Source organism: Capra hircus, chromosome 4 (genome assembly GCF_001704415.2).
Source record: "Capra hircus breed San Clemente chromosome 4, ASM170441v1, whole genome shotgun sequence".
NCBI classification, from domain to species: Eukaryota; Metazoa; Chordata; class Mammalia; order Artiodactyla; family Bovidae; genus Capra; species Capra hircus.
Window position 1 is genome coordinate 93,424,463 of NC_030811.1, and position 18,528 is coordinate 93,442,990.

General features: G+C 35.3%; 1 protein-coding gene across 9 annotated transcripts in view; it reads right to left on the reverse strand.

Annotated features, from left to right (window-relative positions):
* Positions 1 to 18,528, reverse strand: part of HDAC9 (histone deacetylase 9) — a 1,067,937-nt gene that overhangs the window by 571,491 nt on the left and 477,918 nt on the right. The gene's annotated exons all lie outside the window — the stretch shown is intronic.

The window sequence follows — 18,528 nt, forward strand, 5'->3', positions numbered from 1 at the left end:
ATAAGTTTTTGGATATGATACCTAAAGCACAGGCAACAAAATAGACTAGTCAGACTACATAAAACTAAAAAGCTTCTGCACAATGAAAGAAACCATCATAAAAGAGAAAAGACACCTAAAAAAGGAGAAAATATGTTTGCAAACTATGTATCTGATAAGAGGTTAGTACTAAAAACATAAAAACAACTCAACTCAACAGCGTATAACACAAATAACAATTTAAAAAAAGGGCAAAGAACATGAACAGACATTTCTCCAAAAGAAATATATGAAAACACAAAAGGTACATGAAAAGATATCCAACATCACTAGTCATTAGGAGCTGCAAATTAAAACCACCATGGGATATCACCTCACACCTGGATAGTTATTGTCAAAAGGCAGGCAATAATAAATGCCAGTGAGGATGTGGAGAAAAGAAAGCCCTCCTGTGCCGTTGTTGTGTTACAAATTACAGAATACAGTGCAGAACAGCTTCAAAAAATTATAAATAGAACAACCACATATCCAACAATTCCACTTCTGGGAATACAGTCAAAGGTAATGAAAACACTAACTCAAAAATGTATGAATACCCTCATATTCAGAACAGCATTATTTACAGTGGACAAGACATGAAAACAACCTAAGTGTCCACAGACAATGAACAGACAAAAAAGTTGTATATATATGCTGCTGCTGCTGCTAGTAAATCGCTTCAGTCGTGTCCAACTCTGTGTGACCCCAGAGACGGCAGCCCACCAGGCTTCCCCGTCCCCAGGATTCTCCAGGCAAGAACACTGGAGTGGGTTGCCATGTCCTTCTCCAATGCATGAAAGTGAAAAGTCAAAGTGAAGTCGCTCAGTCGTGTCTGACTCTTCGCGATCCCATGGACTGTAGCCTACCAGGCTCCTCCATCCATGGGATTTTCCAGGTAAGAATACTGGAGTGGGGTGCCATTGCCTTCTCCGTGTATATACATACACAATAAAATATTATCCAGCTATTAAAAAACAAGACAACTCTACAATTTGCAAGACCTTGATGGCATTACTTTTATGTGGAATTTGTAAAAACTCATAGAAAAAGAGATCAGACCTGACATTACCAGAGATGATGGTGGCAACAGCAGGCTTGGGGGTGGTGAGGAGGTAGGGAATGTTCTGGCAGGGGAGGAGGGAAATGCAGGAAGGTAGTTAAAAGGTACAAATTTCAGTTATAGGTAAGTATTAGGGGTATAATGTTCAACAAGATAACTTCAGCTACCACTGCTATTTTATACACAAGAATGTTCTGAAGACAGCAAACACTGAGGGTCCTCATCACAGTGAGAAAAATATGATTTCTTTTGTTCTTTTTTCTTTTCTTTTTTGGTATCTATATGAGAAGATGAATATTAGCTGAAACTACCTTGGTAGCCATGTCACAATATATGTAAAATCAAACTGTCCTGCTATATGCCTTAAACTTATACAGTGATGTATATCAATTATTTCTCAATAAGACTAGGAAAAAATAATTTCCTCATTGATCTTCTTAGTCACTACTCAGCAGCTACTATTTGATGAGACCTCAGGACAGTATTGTTATCTTTCTTCCTTGACTGCATTATCATCTTTCTATTTCACTCAATGGTACTCTTAAATCTGAATTTTTAATTTAATCTTAATTATCTTTTGAAAATTGGTGAGCTGTATAAACACTGACTACTACTCTCATCTAACTTACTTAAATTAACTAAAATTCTTCCCATATCTTCATAAAATTACTTCCTGCATGTGAGTTCTCAGTCGCTTCAGTCATATCCGACTCTTTGTGACCCTACTGACTGTAGCCCAGGCTCCTCTGTCCATGGGATCCTTCAGACAAGAATACTAGAGTGAGTTGCCATGCTTCAAGGGATCGTCCAGACTCAGGGATCAAATCTGCGTCTCCTGAGTCTCCTGCATTGTGCGCAAATTCTTTATCCACCAAGCCACCTGGGAAGCCCAAAATTACTTTTCCTCTCTCCGTGAAATGCAAGACCCCTGATGCTGGGAAAGACTGGAGCAAAAGAAGAAGAGGGCAGCAGAGGATGAGATGGTTAGATAGCATCACCAACTTATGGACACGAATCAGAGCAAACACCTGGAGATAGTGAAAGACAGGGGAGCCCGGCATGCTATAAGTCTGTAGGGTTGCAAAGAGTGGAATGGGACTTAGCAACTGAACAACAATACACATTATAGCATACACTGGCTTTACCAAAGTTTAAGTAGTAACCTGTTCAATAAAACAGGATAACAACAGTATTATAAAAATAGATAACTGAATATAATATTATATGACAATAATTTCTAGTTAGTATATTAATTGTTCCCAAGCCATTTAATTAATTGTTTGTCCTATGACACTGATCTGTGATGCAAACTCTGCCATACACCAAGATATTAAAAAATAGTTCAGTATTCTAATTGTAGAACTTAGTATGTCAAATTTTCTGATAGATCCTGTTGGGATTTTATCTGAATGTGTACACTAACATTCAAAAAACAGAAGAAATTGATATCAGGCTATCAGAAGCAGGGAACTAATGGGCGCTAGAAATGAAGACTATGAAACGGCGACTGTTACTAACTACAAAATAACATGCAGTTTACTTACTATATAATACCATTAAGTACATTTGACTTTTTGAATTAGAGATGGTCTACTTTTAAAAGAAAGTTAGCTGTTTTAAAAATAGATTTATACATGAATTTTAGAATAAGTAATTTTTAAAAGTAGTCTTCCTATTCATGGCACAGAATGATTCAGTTTTTTTTCTGGTTTTCTTGTATGCCCTCAATAATTTTATCAATTTCTCCATAAAAGGTTCAGCTGGTATTTATAAATGCTATCATTTTACTACATTTGTACTTGGTTATTTCTGGTAAAGCAATATTTTCAATTTTCTATGTTGTACTGACCTTGTACTGAGCAATCTAAACTGAGCTGTTTATTAGTTCAATTAGTTCCTTTTCCTTTAAAAATCTGCATCTCTTGTTGAATGCTTATGTTTTACCACATCAACTAGGACCTCCAAAGACAAAGTTCCTAAAATCAAAGAGAATGTGTTTTAATTTTACCATTAAATACAAAGTCGCAGGTAGGGTTTTGGTTTATAATACTTGTTTTTTCTTTCTGTTCTTAGTTTAAGAGTTTCTATCCCAAAAAGGTACTGACTTTTATTGATTTTTTTGTTTTTTTCATCTAGTGAAATGATCATATTAGTTTTTCCTTTAGTCTGTTAACAGGTGACATTCACTAATAGATTTTTTTATCCTTTAAACATTCTGGTGAAATTATTTCTCCATAAAAGAATATTCAAATAACTAAAACATATGAAAACCATTCAGGTCCACCAGAAATAAGTGAAATTCACAAAAAAAGTAATGTGCCATTTTTCATCTCTCAGTTTGGCATAAATATCTAAAATCTGACAATATTCAGTGATGGCAGGCATGTGGGGAAAATGGTTCTCACATATATGATTAATGAAGCATAAAGATAATCTCTACCACATTTTGGTTCAGTGCCCAAGGAACATGACCAGAGTAAATAATGAAACAGAAAGATGTCCTCTCGCTTGTCTACAAAGCAATTTAATATATTTTGTGAAAGTGATAGTGTTAGTGGCTTGGTCGCGACCGACTCTGCAACCCCATGGACTGTAGCCCGCCAGGCTTCTCTGCCCATGGAATTCTCCAGGCAAGAATATTGGAGTGGGTTGGCATTTCCTTCTCCAAGGGATCTGCCTGTCCCAGGAACTGAACCCAGGTTTCCTGCATTACAGGCAGACTCTTTACCCTCTGAGCCACCAGGGAAGCCCTATTTTATAGTCATCTCAAAATGAACTCATACAAGGTTTTCTAGAATTATATTTTTATTCAGATTTAGGACTATCTTGCTAAAAAATTTTAAAAAAAGAATCATTATTGTTTCCAGGTTAATGATGTGGGGTAATTTCCATTTAATTATTGGGATAATGAATAGTGAGAGTTGACTCTTGATTAAAATCTGAAGGAAGTGATTTTAAACTTGGGGCATTGTTTTTATTATGTTTAATCATCAGTTGCCTGAGACTGTTTACATTATTTTCCTTCTTTAAATATAAAAGTTGGGTTAAGTTCATACCAAGATAATTTTTTTAAATTTTGTTCATCTTCAGAAAACCAATGAGTGTTTTCAACTAATTGTGTTTATAGCTTTAAAATTATATTCCTTTGGAAATTTGCTTGAACTAATCCTTATTTTTTGACAATGGTTAATATAATAATGGGAAACTTCTAAATCTAATGTCAACTAACCTTGATTTGTTCTATCTCAACATGATTATTACAAAACTTACACACTTAACTTGGATTCATAAAGATGAGAAAACATAATAGGCAGCATTTGCAAAATAACTGAAAGAACACAGATATCCATTTATTCTCTGTGATCTACTAAGCTGAGTCCAACAGCTACGTTAAAATTTTGTTTTATTATCCAATTCCTTTTTGGCTCATACTTATATTTTTAACTAACTCAAATAATTTTCCAAGCCTTAATGCCTTTAATTTATCCTAACTTGTGCTGAGTTTAAGTCTAAACCAGAGGAAAAAGACTACCAGAAAAAATTATGTGTCTTTTCCCTACATATGTTAAATCTATTCTCTTCATCATTTCTCTCCCACTTAGATATATATATATATATATATATATATATATATATATATATATATATATATTTCATTCTTTTCCTTGAATAGCTCTGTACAAAGATTGATTCATTCCTTCCATCTGTTTTTCCTTAATATCTCACTCTGTGAATTCCCTGTTCTGACATTTTACTTCAGATAATTTTTTAAACTACTGTACCTCTGGTATTCAAAATCTGATCAATAAAATGTCTACCAAAAGAAAAATCTTTCATTGCCACCTTCTCAAAGAATATAGCCAATTAAATAACGCCTGAAGAAACGAAGATGAGTTCTAAGTGGCTCCAAGGTACAGAACTGTTTAATCAGTATTAATGTTAACCAAAAAAATCCATTCATTTTTGTCATTTATCTAAGAAAACTATCTATATAAGATGCATAACAAAGAGAAAAACAGAATTAAATGTGAAGTGGTATTTGAATAATATAAAAGTACACCGGTAATCATTTGTATGACCACATTTATTCTTATCCTTAGGAAAAAAAATGTGTATTTATATTCAGGCTGTCTTAAATTAGCTATTTCACACAACATTTTGAATGCAGACCTATATCTTACAAAATTTCTATTGATTACTCATTGAAAGACCAACTCCAAATAAAAACACTCCAAAATTCACTTTGTTAAGGATAACTGAAACATTTAAAGGTTCATATACATATTACAAAGCACTGGACATCATTCTTGACTTACATTCTACAACAAATAGTCTAAATTTTTGAGTCATAGGTTCTAACATCCTCAAAAGTCTGTATTTTTCAAATTAACAAATGACTGTAGATTTATTTTCTACATAAAAGGAAAGATTTCTAAAAAATCTAAAAATAAACGTGTACAATATCACTGTACTCTTTAATCACTCATTCATTCATTTAAAAATAGTTTCAGGAATCAATTATATGCTAGGCACTGCAGGGAATAAAAATAGAAATAAAACACGATCCTTTTCCTCTTGGAGCATATAAATAATTGGGGGGATGGGGACATATGTACATAAATAACCACAGTATAAGACAGAAAATGGGAATGTTATAAGGGAGTATAATAAAGGATTATTGAGGATGGAGAGAAGAGAGAAGATGGGAGAGAGGTTAATATCATGACTGAGGAGGTACTTCAGGAGACTGGGGAAAATTTAAGAGATATGGAGACATTTGAACTGGATTTTGTAAGAATTAGAATTTCTCTAGTGATTACTTGTTGAAATAAAGTAGAAGTGTATTTCAGAAAAAGGAAAGAGCTGATTAAATATATAAATAATAACATAAATAAATCTAGCTTTAAAATACGGCTATCGAGTACTCAATAAATACTGATTGAATAAGACAATCCTTGGGAGGGCGGGCAAAAAAGAAGGTAACTGTTAACTACTTTTCTCAAGCTACACTGTGAATCCCACAAAACATCTTGGCCAGAAGTCTGGCTCAGTCCCAGTCTTCTTGAGGCTAGGGGAAAAACTGTAGCTGACAGTCTTCCCCTGGCTCCTAACCTACTGGCTAATAAAGGCTTCCCCATCCCTTCCACAAGGCATAAGTCAGTGGAGTTTAAAATAGCCTCAGAACACTTCCTGCTCTATTCTAATTGTGCTTTCATTCCATTTGACTTAGACCAATTGGAATGTTGAGGGAAAACCCCATGAGGCATCAAGCATGTGAGATAATGTGTCAGTCCCTCAAAAATGTTTGTGCATTCTACTATGTGTATCCATCACTGTTCCCTATTCATGAGAGAGCAGAACATGAGGAGAAAACAGCTCCTAGCACACTGCTGTTTCTTCTCTTTTTTTAAATAGATCTATTACCTCCATGAAGTACTTCCTTGCTCAACTAGTGCAATAACTTGTCACAAATGTATTCACTGGTCAACATGAGGAAGATTATGTGTCCTAAACATTTTGTTTGGAAGTTACAGTTCTACAGCCACCACCTAACAAGATTTGACCCATGATTTCCCTGAATTAAGTACCTAGCACACTGTAGATGCTCAATAAACACTGTGGTTTATACCATAATTTATACCCCCTTTAAAAAGTGTGCAATATTGTGTTCATGAGAAAACCTTCTCAGACTTCTCTTCTTCAGCCTATGGGCACATACTGTTCCCTTCATTTTGGCCCCCAGGAAAGAGAAAGCATTCACTTCTCTAGGTTCCCATTGCTGGAGTAAGATGTTTCAGCACACTTGAGCCAAGAGTTTGAATAGGGACAAAGATAAATCTTCAGGAAAAAGCAAAGGTAAGGAGCTCTACAAGGTCCTTAATTTCTAGACAACAGCATTAATCCTAGGAAGAGCTCAGCTGACTCTACCGTCTCTCTTTGGAAAATAGAGACAGTCATAGTCAACAGTCTTCCCTGGGCTTTCCCATCCACATGCTGATAAAAGTTCCCTCATTCCTCATACGAGGCAGAGGTAAGTGGAAACTAAAATAGCTCTGTAACATTTTCTGCTCTTTTCTAACTGTTTTTATTTTATTTGACTTAGCCCAAATGCAATGTTGATGGAAAACCTACTTTCATTGAGAAGATTTTCTTCATATTTTAGCATTCTCAAAAGGCTTTATTTGATTACCATAGTTAATATGGCGCCTGGTACCAGTCACTTTCCATCCCATTTTCCATTTTGTTTTCCCTTAGTTCTTATTACTATCTAAAGTAGCCTTATCATCCATTCATCCTTCAACTGAACAATCAAGTCCACATGTGTTTCCTTGTCCTGTTTCAGAGTTAGATCCTCTAGCCCTAGAACAATACCTGGCTTTGTGGATGACTCTCAAATATTTTTGAGTGAAAAGATGAGCAGATGAATGACTATTTCACCTCAGCTTTGAAAGCTTCAGGCAATTACATCACCATCCCCAAACCTTCAACCTGCTAATTAAGACTGGTTGGGATGTAACCGGTTCCTATAATTGCTTCTACTTACACCCTCTGAATTTATTTATTACATCTTGGCTTCTTTGAGAATACAGTTGAATTTCTGTGTGTTTCCTGTTTTTGTCCATCATTCTGCAAATTCTTAGGGGTCAGTGGATTCCTTATATTGAGTACAAGCACAAAAATATTTATCTTTTAAAAAGATAATATGTTTTTTCACTAAATAATAACAAAATTATGAATATATTGATTGAGCTCTAAGTTATCCATTCCAAAGCATTTTGACTAAGGTGCAATAGGAAATGTATTAACATACCACCTCCATATTTTCATCATCTAACAATGAGTTAATAGTGAGGAAATACAAAAAATAAATTTAACAGGTTATAATCACAATTCTAATTTTAAAGCAAAATATTGATTGCTAAGTTCTGAATTAAGTACACAATTTAAATAAGCTAAGTGAACAGTTCTCAAATGTGAAATTGCATGTTTTATTATACATGAAATTTGTTTGGTTCATCAAGAGTTAGTTATACCAAAACAAAGAGCAGAGACATGTATCTACATTTTTAATATACTAAGAATTTTATCTCATCTGTTTAAAATCAGCAACTTATATTAACACATCAAACCCTATTATATTATAGCAATATTTTATATACTGCTGCAATAAAGCCAAAAGCACAGAAGATCTATTTTAAAGGCATAGTAACATATTATTAAAAATCATTTATGATGTATATTCGCCTATTTTTCCACACCTTATAAGCAACCTGTATATCCACGGTACTTATAACATTCAGTTGTCTTTCAGAAACCATTTCCAAACCCAATCTTCATGGGATTTTAAAAATAATCTATCTCCAGTATCTACTGGTGAAATCTAAAAGAATTTAGACTTATTAAAAGGTTGGAACAGTTTTCTTAATAACAGAGTCATTCTTGCAAGTGAAAAAAGAAAAAAGTTTGTTTACGTATACGCATAAAATGCCACTTTCACTGTAAGGGTCAACAGCGAGAAGCCCTGTTTATGAGCCATATTAACACCAGAGAGCTTAGCAATGTCTGTTTCTAAAAATAAACCCTGTGTGTCTCATGTTGTCATCATCAACCAGAGTCTTCTGTGCTCTGTGACAGAAAGCATCAAGGCTGCCTGTTTGCCTTTCCATAAGCATTATACATCACCATCCAAAGGCCTCCCTTTTCTGTCAGAGTAGGAGAGATAAAAAGAATTCCTCAATCACCCTAAACACACACTTAAACATTATTGCCCCTTAAGCAGACAGTTATCATGTTGTTTTGGCAGCAGGAAGGAATCTGTGGTTTCACTTGAATGTTATTCTTCTTTATTTAAACTACTAGAAATAACCCAAAAATGACAGAATGCTCTTTCTATAAATAATCATTCCAGTGTAGAGTTATATTAGGAGGTAACTCAGATGGCATGATAACGCCTAACAAGCTAATCTTAGCCTGCAATGCCATAAGATAGAAATACGGAAGCTAAGAATAACTGACCCAAAGGAGTCAGCCTGCTGAAGAGAGCCACAGACATGTGGGCATCTGCAGATTTTAATGCATTTAATGATCTTCTGAAAGCTTCTTTCTCCCACAAAGGCAATAAATTATGTCGGTTAATAACATGAAAATCAATAATGCTTTTACAACGTAGTGATTCCTAAAAATGGCTTGAGATTCTCAGAGTGAATAGAATTATAAAATTCAGTGGATGGAAACCCAAGAGTTGAGTCTTGAATAACTGGATTAGCATTTAATTGGTGAATTTTATGAATAAGCTATCTATAGAACATACAATATTCACCCAGTGAAATAAAATTTGAGTCAAGATAAGAAAAAATATAATTTTCACCCAAAATGCCCAAACTGGACCCAAACTGAACCAATATATATTCAAAACAGGCAGAATCTAATTCTGCTAGTTAGATCATCCCTTGGCTCAAACATCTGACACTGCATCAGGGCTTGAGTGGAGATGCAAACTTTATTAACCTCTCCTTGCCTCTATTTCTAGGTAAAGACCAGGATGGGTATAATTCAAATACTTTGGCTGAAAGAAACTTGAGCCCCATGGTGTGAACATTTGGGAAAAAAAAAAAACCTTCCTCCAGCTAAAATGCAATAATAATCGTGTTCTTTTGAAGTGGTATAACCCTTAACATTTAAGGTTTGTGAGATGTCACTGTTACTATGAGCATTGGAAATCATAAGCCAAGTACACTGGGATAACTGGTTCTGTCCATGGTGTCTGCTCATTACTCCATGTATCATCAATCTCAAGGAATACTGGAGGTTGCCTTAAGTTGGTCTCAGCCCTAGATCTTGTTGTTGCTGCTGCTGCTGCTAAGTCACTTCAGTCATGTCCGACTCTGTGTGACCCCATAGACGGCAGCCCACCGGGCTCCCCCGTCCCTGGGATTCTCCAGGCAAGAACACTGGAGTGGGTTGCCATTTCCTTCTCCAATGCATGAAAGTGAAAAGCGAAAGTGAAGTCGTCCAGTCGTGTCCAACTCTTAGTGACTCCATGGGCTGCAGCCTACCAGGCTCCTCCGCCCATGGGATTTTCCAGGCAAGAGTACTGGAGTGGGTTGCCACTTCCTTCTCTGAGATCTTATTAATTTACTCCAATTTAAGTATCAAGCTCTGGGGTTTTAAAGTAAGGCTCTTCCAGAAAGTATTTCAACAAAGTTGCATATGTGTGCTGTAAACTTCTCAGGACCAAAAGGAGAATCTAGATGTGTGTTTACAAGTATAGCTGATTCCACATCTTTAGCACCAAAATGATATGAAAACCATTCTACCATGCTAAATGCTTTCCTCTTTGAGAAAAAGTGACAGGGACATGGTAAACAAGAACAAGTTCATAGCTGACTATGTCAGCCCCTAGCCATGACGACCCTCAGTAAATTTCACTGAAATAATGTTCTCATCAGTAAAATATGCTGCAACTATTGTATCCCTCCTCAAGCTGTGGAGAGGATTAAATGGTAAAATAACACTTGGTATAGAAAAAGCTCTGAAACATTAGCTTCTTATATCAATAATAAGGATGACAGTGATTAAAAAAAAAAAAGATGAGCATATATAGGTCCAATCACTGACCTTCTAATCTGAGACTAAACAACTACATTCGAGTAGAATGGGGCAGAAAGAAACAATAGATGCTGACAGTGATAATATTTATTACGAATAAAAGATGAGTAGTTTCTGATGTAAAATCACAGACTCAAAATACATACTTGAATTCTCTCCATAAGCAGATTCATAAACCAACATCACAAATACAACTTAAATCGAGTTCAATTCATGAAGAACTTTTCTAGCTCACCCTATGTGGGTTCCCTGAAAACTTTCTGAGTAAACATACTTCTACAATAGCAAGAACTCCCAGCCCACAGGGTAATTTAATGAAAATGCAGAGAAATTTTCTCAGGTTTTTTTTTTTTTTCTGTTGTTGTTGTTTGGTTTGTTTTTAATTTCAAATTTCAAAAAAAAATACATGACAGTATCATATTTTAACTGAGCTTGGAAATGCCATGCCTTAGATACCCACCAAAACTTACATTGAATAATTGAAAATGACATTCACATGGCTACAGCTGTGTCAATGCTGAATATAAATTACAAATTGAACATTTCAAATACAAGTGATAGAGGAAGAAGGGGAAGACATGAGGGGAAGACACAAGAAAGTGAAGCTCTGGGGTATTTCCAGACTTATCAACATGCAAAGAGCTTAATCATAAGTAAATGACTAATTACACTTTGCGGTTTGGTAAATTTCCTTCTTCCTTAAATGTAGTTTTCTTGGATTTAATTATTGGATAGTTTTAAAACATCATATATAAAAGGCCCATCACTTATTTTTACTATGGAAAATTTATCATGGATATAATGAATGGAACTGATACTTTTATAAAACGTAAGACTGACTTAGTTTTGTATTCATCGAGCACTGAACATAAAGTTCTCTGATAACATTTAAAAGTACAAATTGTTTAGTATTGTTAAAAAAAATTGTTTTAATTACATTTGTTTTGTGCAACTTAGTGGAAGAAGAATGGAATTAGTGGAACAAGGTATTTTCTTGTCCTTTCATATCCCAATTGTCAGTCTCCCAAGATCAGAACTGCCCATTGTAAGGGCATTTCACATCCCAACCTAATAACCGCTAGTACTGCAACTTCCTTTTAAGAACTGGATAGACGACAGTACTGACACACTGTTTTGAAACACATGCCAAAATATCTTTGAATTTCATCTAAAGAAGGCTTGTTTTAAAAGTCATTCCATGGACTTTTACTGCAATTAAATTGTTTTCAAAGTGTTCTAATTCAGGAAAAAAAAATGTTAAAACGAAGTTACCATCCCAGATTGTTAAAATTGTTCATTACTCTGAAAATGTAATGACTATAGCAACATACTGGCAAAGAAATTGCTTTCTGAATATTTTAAAGAAAATCCTCCCTTAATGTACTGAAAAAGTTTACACATGCTTTAAAAATTTCTTGCAATACTTTCTGTATCTCTCAAAGCCAACAATAAATGAGTTTTTTACTCAAATTTCCAATGAAAGCTTTAATGCATCAGTCCATAATGTTGATTTCCTCCTTCCTAAAAAAGAAAAAATGACAACTTGCAGCTTACAGGGATCCAGTCTTCTTCCACAATTACTTCAGTCTCTTTAGTATTAGGGACTCCTAACAACAGAGAGTACTAAGAAAGTATTTCTATTCTATAATAGTGAAAAAAAAAATCAATGTTTAAATGGATGTGTATCTTCATGAAAATGAAGTAACACAATTCAACTGAAAGAGAAATTACACAGTCCACTTCCTTCACTTATTTGTATTTTGAGAAATTACAAACTAAAGAAAATTACAAAGGAGAAAATTCCAACCACCAACCAACACTGTAGCAGCAAATACTGTGGAGTCCAGCTAACATCATCCATTCTGCTTACCCTTTCTTCTTTCTTCTGGAAGCCAGAGTATTAGTTGTAGGCTCCACCTTCCCTGGCTCAGTCATGGTCTGAAGGAGCTATCATAGTGGTCTCATTCTTCTTTTCAACGACTTACTGCTATATGGGCAGGTGATGCTCTTTTGGTCAATGAGTTATTAAAGAAAACTTGCTAGAGAACTTCTCTGAAAAACTTCCTTCCTTAAGAAAACATCTAAGGAAGCAAAGTTCCTCATCTGTGTCTCTGGAATTTATTGTGTATGTAGACAATGTCTGGAACTGCTACAATCAACTTTAGACTACTGAGGAAAGAGACTTATGATGATACTAACTCTAAGACCAGCAGCACCGGTAGAACTATGAAGAACCTGACTGCCATTGATATGGCTACCACGCTATTTTACTAAATGATAAATTATCTTGTCACTGTTACTTCAAATAGGATTTTCTGTTACTTACAGTGGGAGACTAACCAAGCTTCCATATCTAATACTTACAGTTAATCAGTGTTAGTATTTCGGCATAGTAGCTTCACGTGTGGGTGTGTAAAAAACACTTTAGAAAATATGGGCATTTTATAAAAATTCATACACGGCAAAAATCATGACAATGAAAACAAAAGTCCCCCTACCACCACAATGCACAATTTCTTCCTGATTTTCTTCTATTTATATATGAATTATTCTGGGAGATAGATAGATAAAATAAACTTTCATAAAATGAGATATCACCAAGGTTATTTTTATTTTTAAAAAATAAACTCAAATGAATTTAATAATGAAAAACTGCATTTGAAAAGACAATAAACATACTAAATGCTTCCTTTCTATATGAGGTACTATTTCCAAAAAGATATGTCTAAGATTAAATGAAAATACTATTTAAAAGAAATCAGTGTTTGGAGTCTCTTTTTTAAACCATGTGTTTCTATTTTAAACAGCAGGGAGTCTGTCCCTGCTCAGAAAGGAGCCAATATTAGTGCTTTCACACATCCCCACATCTCACCTCTCCCCAATGCCTCACATTGATGAGAGCTTTAGGAATATTTTTACATTGCCCTACTTCATAAAATTTGCTTTTTGTCCTACAACCACAGTCTCACATTTGTTTAAAAGGATTCAGTTTTTGCCCCATTAACCTAACTATGCTTTCTCCTCCTCCTCTGACTACATTTCACTTTTTGCTTTTGTTTAAAGTTCTTTCATTTTTGTTTTTCCCCATTGTGTGGGCTTCCCTGTTAAGCCGTCTGGGTTGTGGTTGAGAATGTCTAACTTGCCTACATATTTTCTCTATATTTTAATAACATCTCCCTGGAGTGGAACATTAGGTTGCACTTCTTTTACAGCTTCTGAGCTTTTCCTCCATTATCTTCTGGCATGGAGAGCTGGGTAAGTTTGATAAGCCTTCTTGAGTTTCACACATTCTCTCCCCACCCCCACTCGCTCCCATTGCAGATCTTTGCTTTACTTTCCTGAACCCCTGAAGAATTATTTAGCATTTGAAATTCAATAGCCCAGTTAGGATATGACTCTGTGCTGAGCACTTGCAGCAAATTTTCCTAAAAGAGGAGAATTCTTTCAATATGCAGATTTCTTTTTTTTCCCCCTTGTCAGTGAAATAATCTTTCTTTATTTTTACAAAATAATCTTCTCTTTCAATGTTTTGGAATATCAACTTCAGGGACATAATAACCCTTGTGGTACACTGTCTTTGTCTGTCTTATTACTGACTTCTCTCCAATTGCTTTAATCCATTTTCCTTTTTCAGTCCCTCTGACTGTCTCCAGCCTTTCCTCTTTGTTGGTAAAAATTTTCACTGGTATCTATTATGTTTCCTGCTATTTCTAATGAGTATTTTTGTTCTATAATTATCATGCTTTTTTTCATTCAAATTTGCTTTCCTAGACTTAAAATATCCTTTTTCATCCCATATTATTGGTTTAGCATCTTATCTTTGAGCTTCTGCTTTATGGAATTTACGTTCTTACTAAGGTGCTCTACTTGCAGGAATAAATTATTACACAATTTCATGGTCTCAGTGAAGTCGATGTTTTTTTCTTAGTGGGATCTATCATATTAGTTATCGGGGAAGAATATTTCACTGCAAAAAGCTATGGGTCTTTTTGTTTCCAATTGACAGTGTTGCTCTGAAGTCTTCATTTCTCTGGAGGGAGCATTTGTTCACCTTCCTCCATCTCACCAGTTTCTCTTCCAGAATCCTTTATATACTATTCCTCAGTCAAAAGAAAAAAACACCACCACCACCAAAAGCTGAGGATATCCACTCAGTTTGCTTCTCTCCAGTTATGGGAATGTTAGTGAGAATTTTCAGGAAGTTATCAACTTGTCAGTAAAATTCTAAGGAGGAAGAGAATTCGGGTCCTGTTAAGTCTCTCAGTTCTGATCAAAGATCCCTGCTTCCATTTTTCCTTTGACTGCCAGTTTCTGAGATATGTTGCATTAGGTCAAATCATTTTCTTTGCCCAGTTAATGCTAAGTGTCGCATATGGGGGGTTGGGGACGGTGGGGGGGGGTAGACAGTTTATACTATTTTAGGATTACTTCATTATTGATCACTGGTGAGACATAATATAGTACATTTTCAAATTTCTCATCTCAAAAATCACCTTCTTAAATTCAGAGTTTGGGCTTATTATAGTCTTCTGAGGGATTTATTGAATTTCCTTACTTAAAGGACATAACAACAATTACGCCACCTGTGTTCCCCACAGAAAAATAAAATACTCATTTTTGTCCCCATTCTCAATGGGCCTACTCATAACCAGCTTTTTGATTGCTACTTATCAAATATTTCAATTGATAACACCCTTGTAAGTAAAGATAACCTGAGTTAGAGAATGGCAAAAATAGTCATTATGGGGAATGCCAGAAGTGATTCTTGACATGACAGGGGCATTTCACAGACTTACATTTTCATAATTAGATTCTGCTTTCCAAGTAGACATAAATGACTACTGAATCTAAAATGTTCATTTCCCCTTGATAATACACACCAAGAAGATAAAAGGATTCTGAAAGGGGGAAGAGATATTTTCCTTAAAAGAAATTAAGAATTTAGATTTCAATGTTTTTCTTTTATACCCTAAAATAAGAATACATAGTGAAAACAGGGGTTTTCCTTATTGTAAATGTGTTTTACAATGATGCCGTATAAACTCTAGGAATTCTTTCATAATAATCATTCCAATATCATCTGGATGGCTCTGCTGTCCAACATATTAAGCAACAAGCCTGGCAACAGGAGAACACCCCGTATTCTGCCAGCCACTGCGGAGTGACCTGAGTCAGTGCTTGTACATGCTTCAGCTCCTGCCGCTTATCGCTTATATTGGCCCACACGGCCACAAAAGTGGAGACTGACCTGGCAAGATGTGTCACTCATGCCGAACTCAAGATTCAATACTATAAAGCATTTTTACTAAAAGAAAAGAAAAGAAAGAAACACTAGCAGACTACAGGGTAGAACCTAATTCTACCTTAGATGTTTAGCGTGGCTGGGTCAGAATTAGGAAAAAACGGAACCATAAAAAGCACTTGTAATTCAATAACGTATAAAGAGCTCTGAAGTAAAGTCATCGATATTAATGCACAGTATCCAATACAACTAGAAAAACAAATAGGAACTGTAAAGCAATGACTAACAAGAAAACATAGCTTTTCAAACAACTAATCTCAAGAAATCTGCTGGGATTTCACTGTTAATTCTGCAACTTCTTTGCCTTTGAATATTATGTAATAAAATATTTCATAGCATACACACACACACGCACGCGCTACTCTGATTAAAAGTCACCATTTGCTCAAGGAGAGAATTTAATTCTTATCAGACCAGGAAAACAAAGCCAAACCCTGATTTATAAGGTAACTAAGGAAAATTTATCAAAATAAAAAGTCATTTGCCCATGTGATGTACAATCTATAGCTTATCTGGCTCATTCAGTGAGATAGATCTTGGTACTGAAGAACCAGAAACCCAAGTTCATTCACTAAAAGTATTAATAAAAAATAGTGAGAATACACATTAATAACGTGTTACCTTTGACCTCCACAGGAATGCCAAGAGGTAAGCAGGAGTACATCTTTATTCTTTAGTTTACAAGTGAGTAAACCAGTTTCACAACTTAGCAGCAGAGCTCTGGCTAGAACACAGAGCTCTCAGCTCCTAGAATAGTATTCCCTCCACCTTGCACTGCTACAGTGTTTTTTTTCTCTTTCAGATCCAAAAACTCCATCAATTTCTAACCCTTTCAGTCACCACTATGTCACTGGTCCAAAGAGGAATTGAACAAGGTTTGTAGCTAAATATAAACAAAATACCCTTAATTTAGCAGTTAAAAGGCAAACCCTACCAATATGGGTCACCAGCATCACTATCACTTCCCCTATCCCCTATATCAGTGATAACCAAAGTTTGCTGCATATTAGAATTACTCAGGATTTTAAAAACCCCAGTGTCCAGGCTGTTTCTCATACAATTTAAATAGAAACAGTAAAGGCGGACCCCAGACACCAGCATTTTGTAAAATACTCTTAGTGACACCACCTTTGAGAATCACTACCTCAGCAGTATACGAGACTAGGAGAATTAAATTTAAGGGCATATAATAATATGCTAATAAACAAAACCAAAAGTTACAGGACATGGTAGGAAGAACGCAAATGTTTTTATGTTTCAAATTTAAAAATAAATAGAACTTGGAATTTCCTTATTTCTACCAGACAGGTTTGGGAGTGGACGTCAACTGACATCACGTTTCATTTATTGGTGCTTACATGTTTCTTCCTGTAAAACTGACAACAGCACAGACAGTCTCAAGCGGGTCCCTGCTTGAAAATATTGTTGCTTTGTATAAAAAAAATCACGAAATGTCAGGAAAATGACAATCTCAACTGAAATTGGAGTAAATTTGTGTATAATTATCAGATACTAAGAAAAAGTGAAGCTTGCAAACACCTGTAGCAAGGTACAGTGCTAGCAGAGAGTCTCTGCTTGAAAGGCACAGCTTGTTTTCTACCATATGAAAGAAATAGTAAACTTGCAACACAGAGATAAGGACTAAAAGGACAAAGTGTAGTACTGAACAGACATCTAAAATAGTAATTTAAATAGAGCTGGTAGATATTTACAAATAAAATGCTAAGTGCCCAGTTCCATCAGAGACATACAGGCTGACCCCTCCTCATGCTTCTGTAAGCTTTGCAGCCGCAAAGGTGATAAACTATACTGAAATCCTGGTATGTTTGCTTTCAATAAGCAGGCACTACGAATTAATGTAAGTCCTGTCACTTAAGTGTGAACATACCAAAATGACCCAAAACTGATATTTCACTCTGAAACAGAAGGATCCTAAAATCATTCCAAATAACCGAGCTTCAAAGAGAACTTGCTTCAAACACAGATACAGAGATGAGAAGGCGTTCAATGCTAAAACAGATATCAAGCCAACCTGTGGAATCTTTCTTTCCCATCTAGTTCTACCAAGTAAACGCTGCTTTATGCCACATTCTTAATATGGAAATCTAGGTGGTGATCTATAATTATGATTAAGCCCACACAGAAACACAGAAGATGTGAGGGAGAACTTTAAGCCAATTTAGACTGAAGCATTCGGAAGAGAACCAAGACAAAAAGTCCCTCAAGCTTTAGGAACTAGCTGTAAGAAATAAATATGAAAAGCAACAATTACAAGTACCCAAGTACTGTGCTATTGCCCTGAGAGTCTGCGCTTTTAACAAACAGAAACTGATAAAGCTGACAAGCTTCATCTCCCATCAGCTCAGCTTCTTGAAGGCACAAGCATATACAATAGAGAAATTAGAAATTGGAGTCTGTTTCTGTTATTCTTTAAAATGTTGCACCTGCATATAACACCTTTATATGTGTTATGCCATTGCATCTGCCTGACAATGCTAGACTCCCCAAAAGCTTTGAAGATGATTAAAATAACCATCTA